We start from the raw sequence: 10,000 nt of genomic DNA on the forward strand, positions 1-10,000 counted from the left end.
ATATATACACACACACACACACATATATATATATATAAATATATATATATATACAGTATATATATATATATATATATATATATATATATATATATATATATATATATATATATTTATATATAAATGTGTGTGTGTAGACACACTTGCTCTCAATTATATAACGGAGATCGAGAATGTGTATAAAAGATAGCGCTAGAAGGGCAATAGTTGCTGGATATTTTGTAAGCTGCAATTTTATAATAGACCTTGGCTACGTGAATCAATTTGGTTTAATTTGGGAGCTAGAACAGATGACCAGACTGACAAAAATTATTACTATAAGCTGGTTAGAGAGAGAGAGAGAGAGAGAGAGAGAGAGAGAGAGAGAGAGAGAGAGAGAGAGAGAGAGAGAATACATGTTCCCTGATAGTAAACATTTTTGTAGATTTTCGTAATCTCTTAAAAGCTTTTTTTTTTTATTAGACAATTCTTAGGTTGTCTCTATTAATATGCTCAAAGGGTTTCTGTATATACTATCTTCATAGGATATATAGAATGTCTAAACGTAGATAAGCAGATTATTATTATTATTATTATTATTATTTTAAGCTATAACTCTCGTTAGAAAAGCAGGATGCTGTAAGCCCAAGGGCTCCAACAGAGAAAATAGCCCAGTGAGGAAAGGAAATAAGGAAAGAAATAAACTATATGAAAAGTAATAGACAAAATTAAATATTTTAAAAAACATTTCAAGAACATCAACAACATTAAAACAATGAAATATTTTAAGAATAGTAACAATATTAAAAAGATAAAATATTTTAAGAATAGTATCAATATTGAAACAATAAAATATTTTAGCAACAGTAACTAACAGATTCTTAAGCTGTTAGTCAATATATCTGTTATATACAAATATTTTGTATCAGTTAAGGGGAAAATACAAACCATACATTTTTCTATCGGAAATATTTCGCCATGGTTACCAAAGGAATCCGATAAAGTGATAGACACAGATTAATAATTCCGGATCAGTTTTACATTTTTTAAGTTTTCACGATCCCACTTTCATGAAAAAGAAATTTGGCAGAATTGTCATGAGAGATGGATGGTATATATATATATATATATATATATATATATATGTGTGTGTGTGTGTGTGTGTGTGTGTGTATATGTATATGTATATGTATATATAGTATATGTCTGTATATGTTTTATATATATGTATATATATGCATATATGTGTATATATATTTATATATATGTATATATATATATATATATATATATATATATATATATATATATATATATATTCTGTATATTTATGTACATGTATATATAGGATGAATGGAGAAGGATTAATTTAAAAGGTCAAGATAGAGACTACTGGCGAAATCTAACAGAGGTCCTTTGCGTCAGTAGGCGTAGGAGGTGATGATAACATCATCTATATAATATATGCTGCGTAATGTGCAAATAAGCCTCGGGTCCAGGTATATCTGAACATGTATAAATGTGTAGGTTCACCTGATCAAACTCGATAGTTTCTTGTGCCTGCAGGCTCAATCCTTATGAGCTAGGGATGATGGATTTGAGGGAGCCTATAGGTTAACCTGCTGACTCATCAGCAGCCATTGCCAGGCCAGCTCTGTTCCTAACTTGGGGGAAGAGTCGACTTGGGCGCTGATCATATGGATATCCGATCAGTGTCTAGGGCACTATCCTGCTAGCTAGGGCACTATCCTGCTAGCTAGGGCACTGTCCTGCTAACTAGGGCACTGTCCTGCTAACTAGGGCACTGTCCTGCTAGATAGGACTCTCTTCCACTAGCTTGGGCACTGTCCTGCTAGATAGGACATTGCCCTGCTAGCTAGAACATTACCCTGCTTGCTAGGGCAAAGTCACTGTCCCTTGCCTCTGCCACTCATGAGCAGCCTTTGAACACGAGTCAGACCATTCTCGAAGGAATATTTATAAGCTCAACACGAAAATCATTATTGTCAATTTCACCATCGTTGGCTAAATATTTCAATCCGGTTTTGAATCTGTCTATTTGCATTTTCATTTCCTGGCTCGTAAAATATTCCATTGGGAGTATGTCCATTGCATAAATTTCTGGGACTTATTTTTTGTCCTTTTTTTGTGCGTCAAAATCATGGAACAGATTTCTTTCATGTTTGTTTTAGGGTCGAACGTCAATCCTCTCTCTTTCTCTCCCGATAAAGTGCTCTGAGACTTAGCTGAAATCTGATTCTGAAATTGAGAGTGTGTCGTAAACCTTGTTGGTGAAAATTGAAAACTCTCGGACTTTATTTTTTCACCAAAATTTACGTTAATTTCCCTTTTAAGATAGGGCAAAGATAGAGATTGATTAGGAAGACCTGTTTTCCAAAATCATGTGGTATTTGCGTGATAAATTCTAATTAAAGAACTTTCGTAAACTTCAATGCATTATTTCTTAATAACTTTAGTTTAACTCGAGATAATACCTCTTTTGTAATCTTACTTTTATTGAAAGATTTTTCACTGGATTAGTAGCAAAAAATATAAGATTCATGAAATCCAAAAATTCTTGCAAAATATTGTTTACGAAATCAAGATAAATTGTATTTTTCATATTGATAAAAGTCAACTTATCGATTTTAATCTTAATTAGCTTAAAAACAACATATGAGGGGTCCAGGTACTTTGTAATAGAAAATCTAAACTTCAATTTATACTTTTTCCCTGACTTTTGACACAGCGTAACTGGGCATCTTGATAGTGTACCACACGTGCTTCATACACGCTCGTACAGGACGTCTTTCATACACGCTCGTACAGGACGTCTTTCATACACGCTCGTACAGGACGTCTTTCATACACGCTCGTACAGGATGTTTTTCATTCACGCTCGTACAGGTCGTGTTTCATTCATTCTCGTACAGGAATTGTTTCATTCACGCTCGTACAAGACTTGTTTCATACACGCTCGTAGACTGCAAAGGTTTTGACTTTTTATGTTCATCACTCGCTCTTCCCGGCACTTGTAATAGATCAACCTGTGTTTTATTGCTAGCACAAGCTTCAAAGGTTTAAAGGCCACTCATGAATGGCATAGGCAAGGGACAGTGACATTTCCTCATCAAGTTCCATCAGAAACTGATCAGCGCCCAAGCTAGAACTAAGGAGAGCCAGGCAATGGCTACTGATGACTATGCAAATTGATCTATAGGTTCTCCCAAACCCCCATCCTTACCTCGCAAGGATGGTGAGGTTGCAGCGACCAAAGGAACTAACAAGTTTGGCCTAGACTCGAATCCCAGTCCGGTGATTACCAGTCAGGGACGTTATTGTATTTGAATGCTTGTGACGTTCTTGCCCGCAAGCCACTGTATATAAACTCGATGATTGTTTACTTAAGTTTCGTTGCCTTCACCTCGCCTCTTGGTTATCACCTAACTGGTGCCTCGTGTGATAGGTTGGTCAGCGTCCAGAGGTCTACATGAGGCAACACCAAACCCTTCACCCAATGAAAAACCGCCATAAAGCCAGATAGGTACAGTTGGAGACAGGAATTCTTGGTATGCCTCTTGAGGAAGTGCACCCAGACACATCACTACTTCGCACCGAGTTACTGAGCTCATCATAGTCCACCACAGCTGTCATCTCTCCCTACACTATTTGTTTGGTTACTCACCATTAAGTATAGCCTAGGTGTGACATGTTGCAATTCTTTGGAGAAAGGTGTACCAGAGACTCGTGTATCCAACTGTACTTACTCCAAATACAGAAGAACGTATGACTTGAGACTTATTAATCGAGATATGGCTACATAAACTTCATGTTATGCAATGCAAACTGGCTGTATCAGCTCTTCACGATTAATCATCCACTTAACATCAATGTAAATCTAGAAACTACCTTTTATTTGTCTTTGATAAATCAAAGAGATTTCTCCGAATTTTTATCGAAGATGTAATGTTAAACACAACGATCACTTAGAAGCAAAAGCCAAAAAGTATGAAGAGGAAGGCCACAGCCATTCCATAATTGCTTGCCATTGGCCCATGGATCATGATGTTGCCATAAAACGAGTCTTCATTTAGTAAAGTGGGTGTCTGAATATCTCACCTTCCTTGAGCGCTTGTTAGGTTATGGAAAATGCCGAGATGATTAAATGTGGCTTTATTTCAATTGCTAGAAATGTTTTTCTAACATTTTGTACTGAATTCTGAATATAATCAAAGTATATCGGTAATGATAGATACACTTGAGAGTATTTAACAGTTTCATTATTGAAGAGGTTAAAGAGAGATGGTACATTGGAACTCTTCATACACTCAGTTTTGCGCGTTGCTGTACTCTTTACGATTCATGCATATTAAGTGAGTTCCTTTTATGCCAGTTTGAGAGAGAGAGAGAGAGAGAGAGAGAGAGAGAGAGAGAGAGAGAGAGAGAGAGAGGGGGGGGGGAAAGGTTTAATTTTAGATACATTTTTTCTCAAATGCTTAGTTTAGTTTTCACTATTTTAGGGATATAATTAAAAAGTTGTTCACTTTCAAGAAAACCAAAATAATCGAAGTGATTATGAACTTGCGAATCAAAATATGTTATTTAATAAATCATCTCATATTGGTAACCAACGAAAAGAGGTTAGGTACGAACATTACTTTATGAAGGACTTTTTGAAGGTTCTCAATAATGCAAAGGACGATTAAAGTTCATTTTGAATAGATGAAAAATTAATGAAGATTGAAATAACCCTTTAGGAAGAGGATGATTGGGTAAACACACAATCCTCATAGTGGAGAAGTTGTGAAACATTGAAGGAGGAAGTGTGCAGAAAAAATACTTGCGGAATATAAGCAACTAGAGGGGCACTCAGTAGAGCGCAGACCTCCGCCACGGCAGCTTGTTTCTCGACCATTTGCTCGACTTTGACCTTTTACCTTAAAGGTTTAATGGTCGTTCATGTATGGCAGAGGCAAGGGACATTGCCCTATCGAGCAGGACAATGCCCTAAAGACTGACTACAGTATATACATATGATCATCGCCCAAGCTCCCTCTTCACCCAAGCTAGGACCAAGGAGGGCCAGGCAGTGGCTGCTAATAACTCAGTAGATAGACCTATAGGCTTCCCCGAAACCCCCATCCTTAGCCCACAAGGATATTGAGCTTGCAGCGACCAAAGAAACTAACGAGTTTGAACGGAACTCGAAGCCCAGTCTGACAACCACTAGTCAGGGACGTTACCACATCAGCCATCACAACCCTTAATATTTATAAATTAGCGTGGATTTTTATACACTCAAATGAGATCCAAGTTTGAAGTCTCTGTGACAACGATGTCCAAATTTATGGTCGAGTACGTGAACTGGACATTTTGTTTGACCGTGACCTTGACCTTTCAAAATCTAATCACTTCCAGCTTTTTACAATGTTAATTCCTGCAAGTTTTATTACCCTGCGATTGAAATTTTGGTCAGAAAGCTGTCCACAAACGCAAACGCGCACACAAACACGTACACACACACAAACGGGGTAAAACATAACCTCCTTCCAACTTAGTTGTTTAGCTTTATTTTGAAAGACATTTAACTTTTAAAAGGACAGCTTTGCTTCTATGGTTTCATTTCAATATTCTTTTATTTATTTGTTTATTTTAACAATAAACGATATCGGCGTCAATGACCTTAGATGTCAGGATGCCAGAAAACCTCAAATCAATCAATCAATCAATCAATCTTTGTTGGCGGAGGTAAATATGCAAAATGAAAAAAAAAATTCAGAATGCAAAATTTCTCCATTGTGCACAGTACAGTACAGAAAATATTACTAAATGGTCTGTACAATATAATCCCATCAGCCTATAACTGAGCTCGCTTTTTCATATTCTATATTACAATCGTGCAAGCCTCTGTCGAGCCTCTTAGTTTTTACATCAAAGTGAAATTGTTTGAGGAAATCTCAGGTTTTTCCTGCTCTGGGGAAATAAAGGGCTCGAGGTTCTCCGCTCCAATAGCTTTTAGCTTTTTTTACTATGTAACAGGGATTATACACACGCACAAAAACACACACAACCCTGCGCTGTTAAAAATTTGCCTTAACAACGGTAAGAATCCTGGAATAAATGTTGCCAGGCATTTACCGTTTTAAAAATGGATATATTGATGTAAAGTAGTGATATTACGGTCAACAACCCATAAAAGATAATAACAAAGTATTGTAAAAAATACGGTTTCCTATATTTTACTGAAATACGACTGAGAACTGTATTTTTATGGAGAATTTCCGATTAGAATTACGTTCTTTTTTTCAACAGTGTGGTTGGAAAAACATGATGCTAAAAGCCCAAGTGTTCCAATACGAAAAGATATCCCACTGAGGCAAGTAAATAAGGAAATAGGTAAACAGTTTGAGAAGTAGGCATATAAAGAATTTAAGATATCTTATGATTAGTAATAAGGTTAATATAGAGATGTAATTTATAAATTTAGAAGAGACACTTAAGTCAGCATAAAAACATTCACTAAAAATTTTAACATCCGAAATTCCATCGATTCACCTGCCTGATTAGGAATATACTTCCACAATCTGGTCATAGCCGGAATAAAACTTCTTGAATATTGTGCATAGTATCGAGTCTTACGATGGAGAGGGCAAGGCTGTTAGAATTATCTGCATACCTAGTTCTACGCAAAGGATGGTCAAAATTATAAGAAAAAAAAATGCATAAGAAATATAATAGACAGCAAATTCAGATTGACGAGTGTAAGCAGCTTAAGAACAGACAGGAAAACAATATTCGAAAGAATGATGAATTCAAGAATAAAAAAGATTCTTCAAAACTGATTGTACTCGAAAATCTTGAAAGACTTTCTTGAAACCATATTTTTTTTTGTGCAGCTGAGGAAGAAAATATCGAATATGCTTCTGAGATATAAATTTGCAATCAAGAATCGCACCTTAAATCTTAAAGGTGTTGTATATAGTTAAAGAAACATTATCAATGCAGAGATTAATGCTGAGGAGCCACTGCCCTTGACCTACTTGCAATAACTTTGAGTTTGCTAAGGGTTTAACTTCATGCCCAATAATTTGCACCACGCACTAATTTTTAGATTGATCTATAAGTAATTCAGGAACTTTGAATCTACATTCAGGATAGAGAGAGTAGCATCATCTGCATATGAAACGAGCTTGTTTTCTAGGCTAAACCACTTACGGGTCAAGAACACTACCCTGAGGAACACCAGATATTACATCCTTATAGTCACTATGGTGCCCATTAACAAATACTATTTGCAATTTATTATTCAAAAAGTCGATAATGGTGCAAAGAAAAGACCCACCTACTCCTATCTGTTTGAGTTTGAAAACAAAAGCTTCACGATTAACCATGTCAAAGGAAGTGCAACCTCTAGAATCATCAAACGAACTTCCATACCACAATAAAAAGGATTTCTGTACAGCATTGGAGATTGTAAGGAGGGTATTACTTGCTATAAATCCTTTGCGAAATCCAAATTGAAAATTAGTGAAGTTTATTACCCCCAGAATACCTATTTAGACGTTTTGCCCCAAAAAGTTAAAAAACTTGATATTATGACCTTTGAGAGAGAGAGAGAGAGAGAGAGAGAGAGAGAGAGAGAGAGAGAGAGAGAGAGAGAGAGAGAGAGAGAGAGACTATATCAACAGAACATACATTAGACAAAAATGAGTTATTCCATTCCATGGAGATTTCGAGATGAAATTCCAGAATCCTTTCATGGAAAGGAAATTCGGAAATAGAGTAGAAGCGGGGTGTAATATGCGAGCTGATTATTAAAGCAGTTTAGTCTTTTTTTTTATTTGATCTGCATTAGACAGATAATATTCTTCCACTACTGCTTCTCCTACTCTTCCTTCATTATCATTATCATTATTGTTATTACTTATATTGGTTGTTCTAAAGGAATCATTTTCTTCTTCCAATTATTACTGACATTTCATTATATTCAGGAACATACATTTAAAGATACATTTTTCTATATATTGTATATCTTTTATCATATTTCACTTAGTTATTTGATAACTATCCATTTTGTCCCTACAAAACCTCGTCTAGCTAAGGAAATTTTGCAATCATTCCTCTCCAATTTAAGTCGTAAAATTAGTGTTAAATATTCAAAGGATGCAGTTTTTAATACTTTAACAACAATAGAAGTCGTAAACAATATGCTATTATTTAACCGATTAACGCTTTTGCAAGCTAAAATCACTGGCTACAATACCACAAGCATGCAATGCACAGCCTCCAAAACTTTTACAACGCTTCCAGAAGGCTAAAATCACTGCCCGATCTTTGCTCAGACAGCCCCTCTTACGTTTAGGACGCTTTCAGACTTCCAGAAGGCTCAAATCACTGCTAGATCTTTGCTGAGGCTGCCTCTATAACGTTGACGACGATTTCAGACTTTCATTGCCAGATCTTTGCTCAGACAGCCTCTATAACCTTAACGGCGCTTTCAGACTTCCAGAAGGCTCAAATCACTGGTAGTTCTTTCCTCAGGCTGGCACTACAATGTCTGGAATGCTTCCAGAAGGTTAAATTCATTGACTACAACAACACATGCACTCATTGCACAGCCTCCAGTTTACTGGAATTCTCATTGCTATTCCGCTTTGCATTGAAATTCAACGGATGTTCGGGTTTGATTATTGCCTGCATTATTGCATTATTGCTGGGTTGGTATTCGTTCAGCTTTGGTATTATGGAGTCTTGTTTGAATGTTGGTTTATATACATCTGTAGGATTAATCTATTAATCTATTGCGTTTGAACTGGGTCATCCTATGCAGAATAAACCTTCTAAGATTTGAAAAATATTTTCTTTTATTAATATTATTATTTATTTTGCTATTCTAAGCCGTTTTATACTATGAAAGATAGCCTAAACACATTTGGCCGTCTATCAGGTGTAGTTTTGGGTTAATTCGAAACATGTTTTGAGCGGGAATATGCAAGAACTATTGAAGAAAGGGGATCTAAGTAATTGTTGTGTTTGAGGTGATATATATATATATATATATATATATATATATATATATATATATATATATATATATATATATATGTATGTATATATATATATATATATATATATATATATATATATATATATATATATATATATATATATATATGTATGTATATGTATATGTATAATATCATGCCAGTTCCAATTGGGGAGAAACAGAAGGTGATTTTTTCCTCTGTTCCTCCCTGCCTGACGAGTAACTCAGCCGAGTTTGGATGGTACTGCTAGGGTGCCACAGCCTAGCCTCCAGCGTCTCCCACTACAAATGAAGCTAAATAAGCAGACTCCCACACTACTACTACCTCAGCGGTCACCCTGAAATAGCAACAGACCCTATCAGTAGTGCGTCGCAATCACTTGCCAGGTATTTGTATTCCTAGCACACACTTTCGCCTCTTTCACATCTCTGGCAGATTGATAAGGGTCTTAACTAAAAGATACCTTGAACATAACTAACTGTATTTAAACATAACGAGCTTATATACAGGCACTTGAGGGCAACACTGGCAAAAAAAAATTCTAACAATATCAAACATTTAATGGAGGACTTGAAAAGGTTTTTCTATTTTCAGTGCGGGAGAGAGCGATAAAAAAGAGCAATTGCATTACAGTGTAAGCGTGTATGAAATACATGTGAGTTACATGGCTTCCCCCATAAAAATGACATACTGTACATATGAAATAGGTCGAACCGTGATCAATACCGTGTTTGACGAGAACACTGACCGTTTGGAGAAAATCTGGACAGAAGATTTTCGGGTACGATGTGAGAAGGTGAGCATAGACATCCGTGGGTGGGCTGATGTGGAGTGTGAGGTCGGAGGGGTGGTATGAAAGAGGTTTTGATGAATCCGAGTCTGTGTTGACTAAATATCGATGTCCCACATCAATCAGGAGGTAGAAATGGGTGATAAAATCCACACCGAGTATTGGCAATGTTAGGTCGGCAATG

The 10,000-nt window shown here is 36.1% G+C and overlaps 1 pseudogene; it reads right to left on the minus strand.

Moving 5' to 3' along the window:
• Positions 1 to 10,000, minus strand: part of LOC137625456 (monocarboxylate transporter 7-like) — a 40,965-nt pseudogene that overhangs the window by 30,396 nt on the left and 569 nt on the right.

This window comes from Palaemon carinicauda, chromosome 32 (genome assembly GCF_036898095.1).
Source record: "Palaemon carinicauda isolate YSFRI2023 chromosome 32, ASM3689809v2, whole genome shotgun sequence".
NCBI lineage: Eukaryota > Metazoa > Arthropoda > Malacostraca > Decapoda > Palaemonidae > Palaemon > Palaemon carinicauda.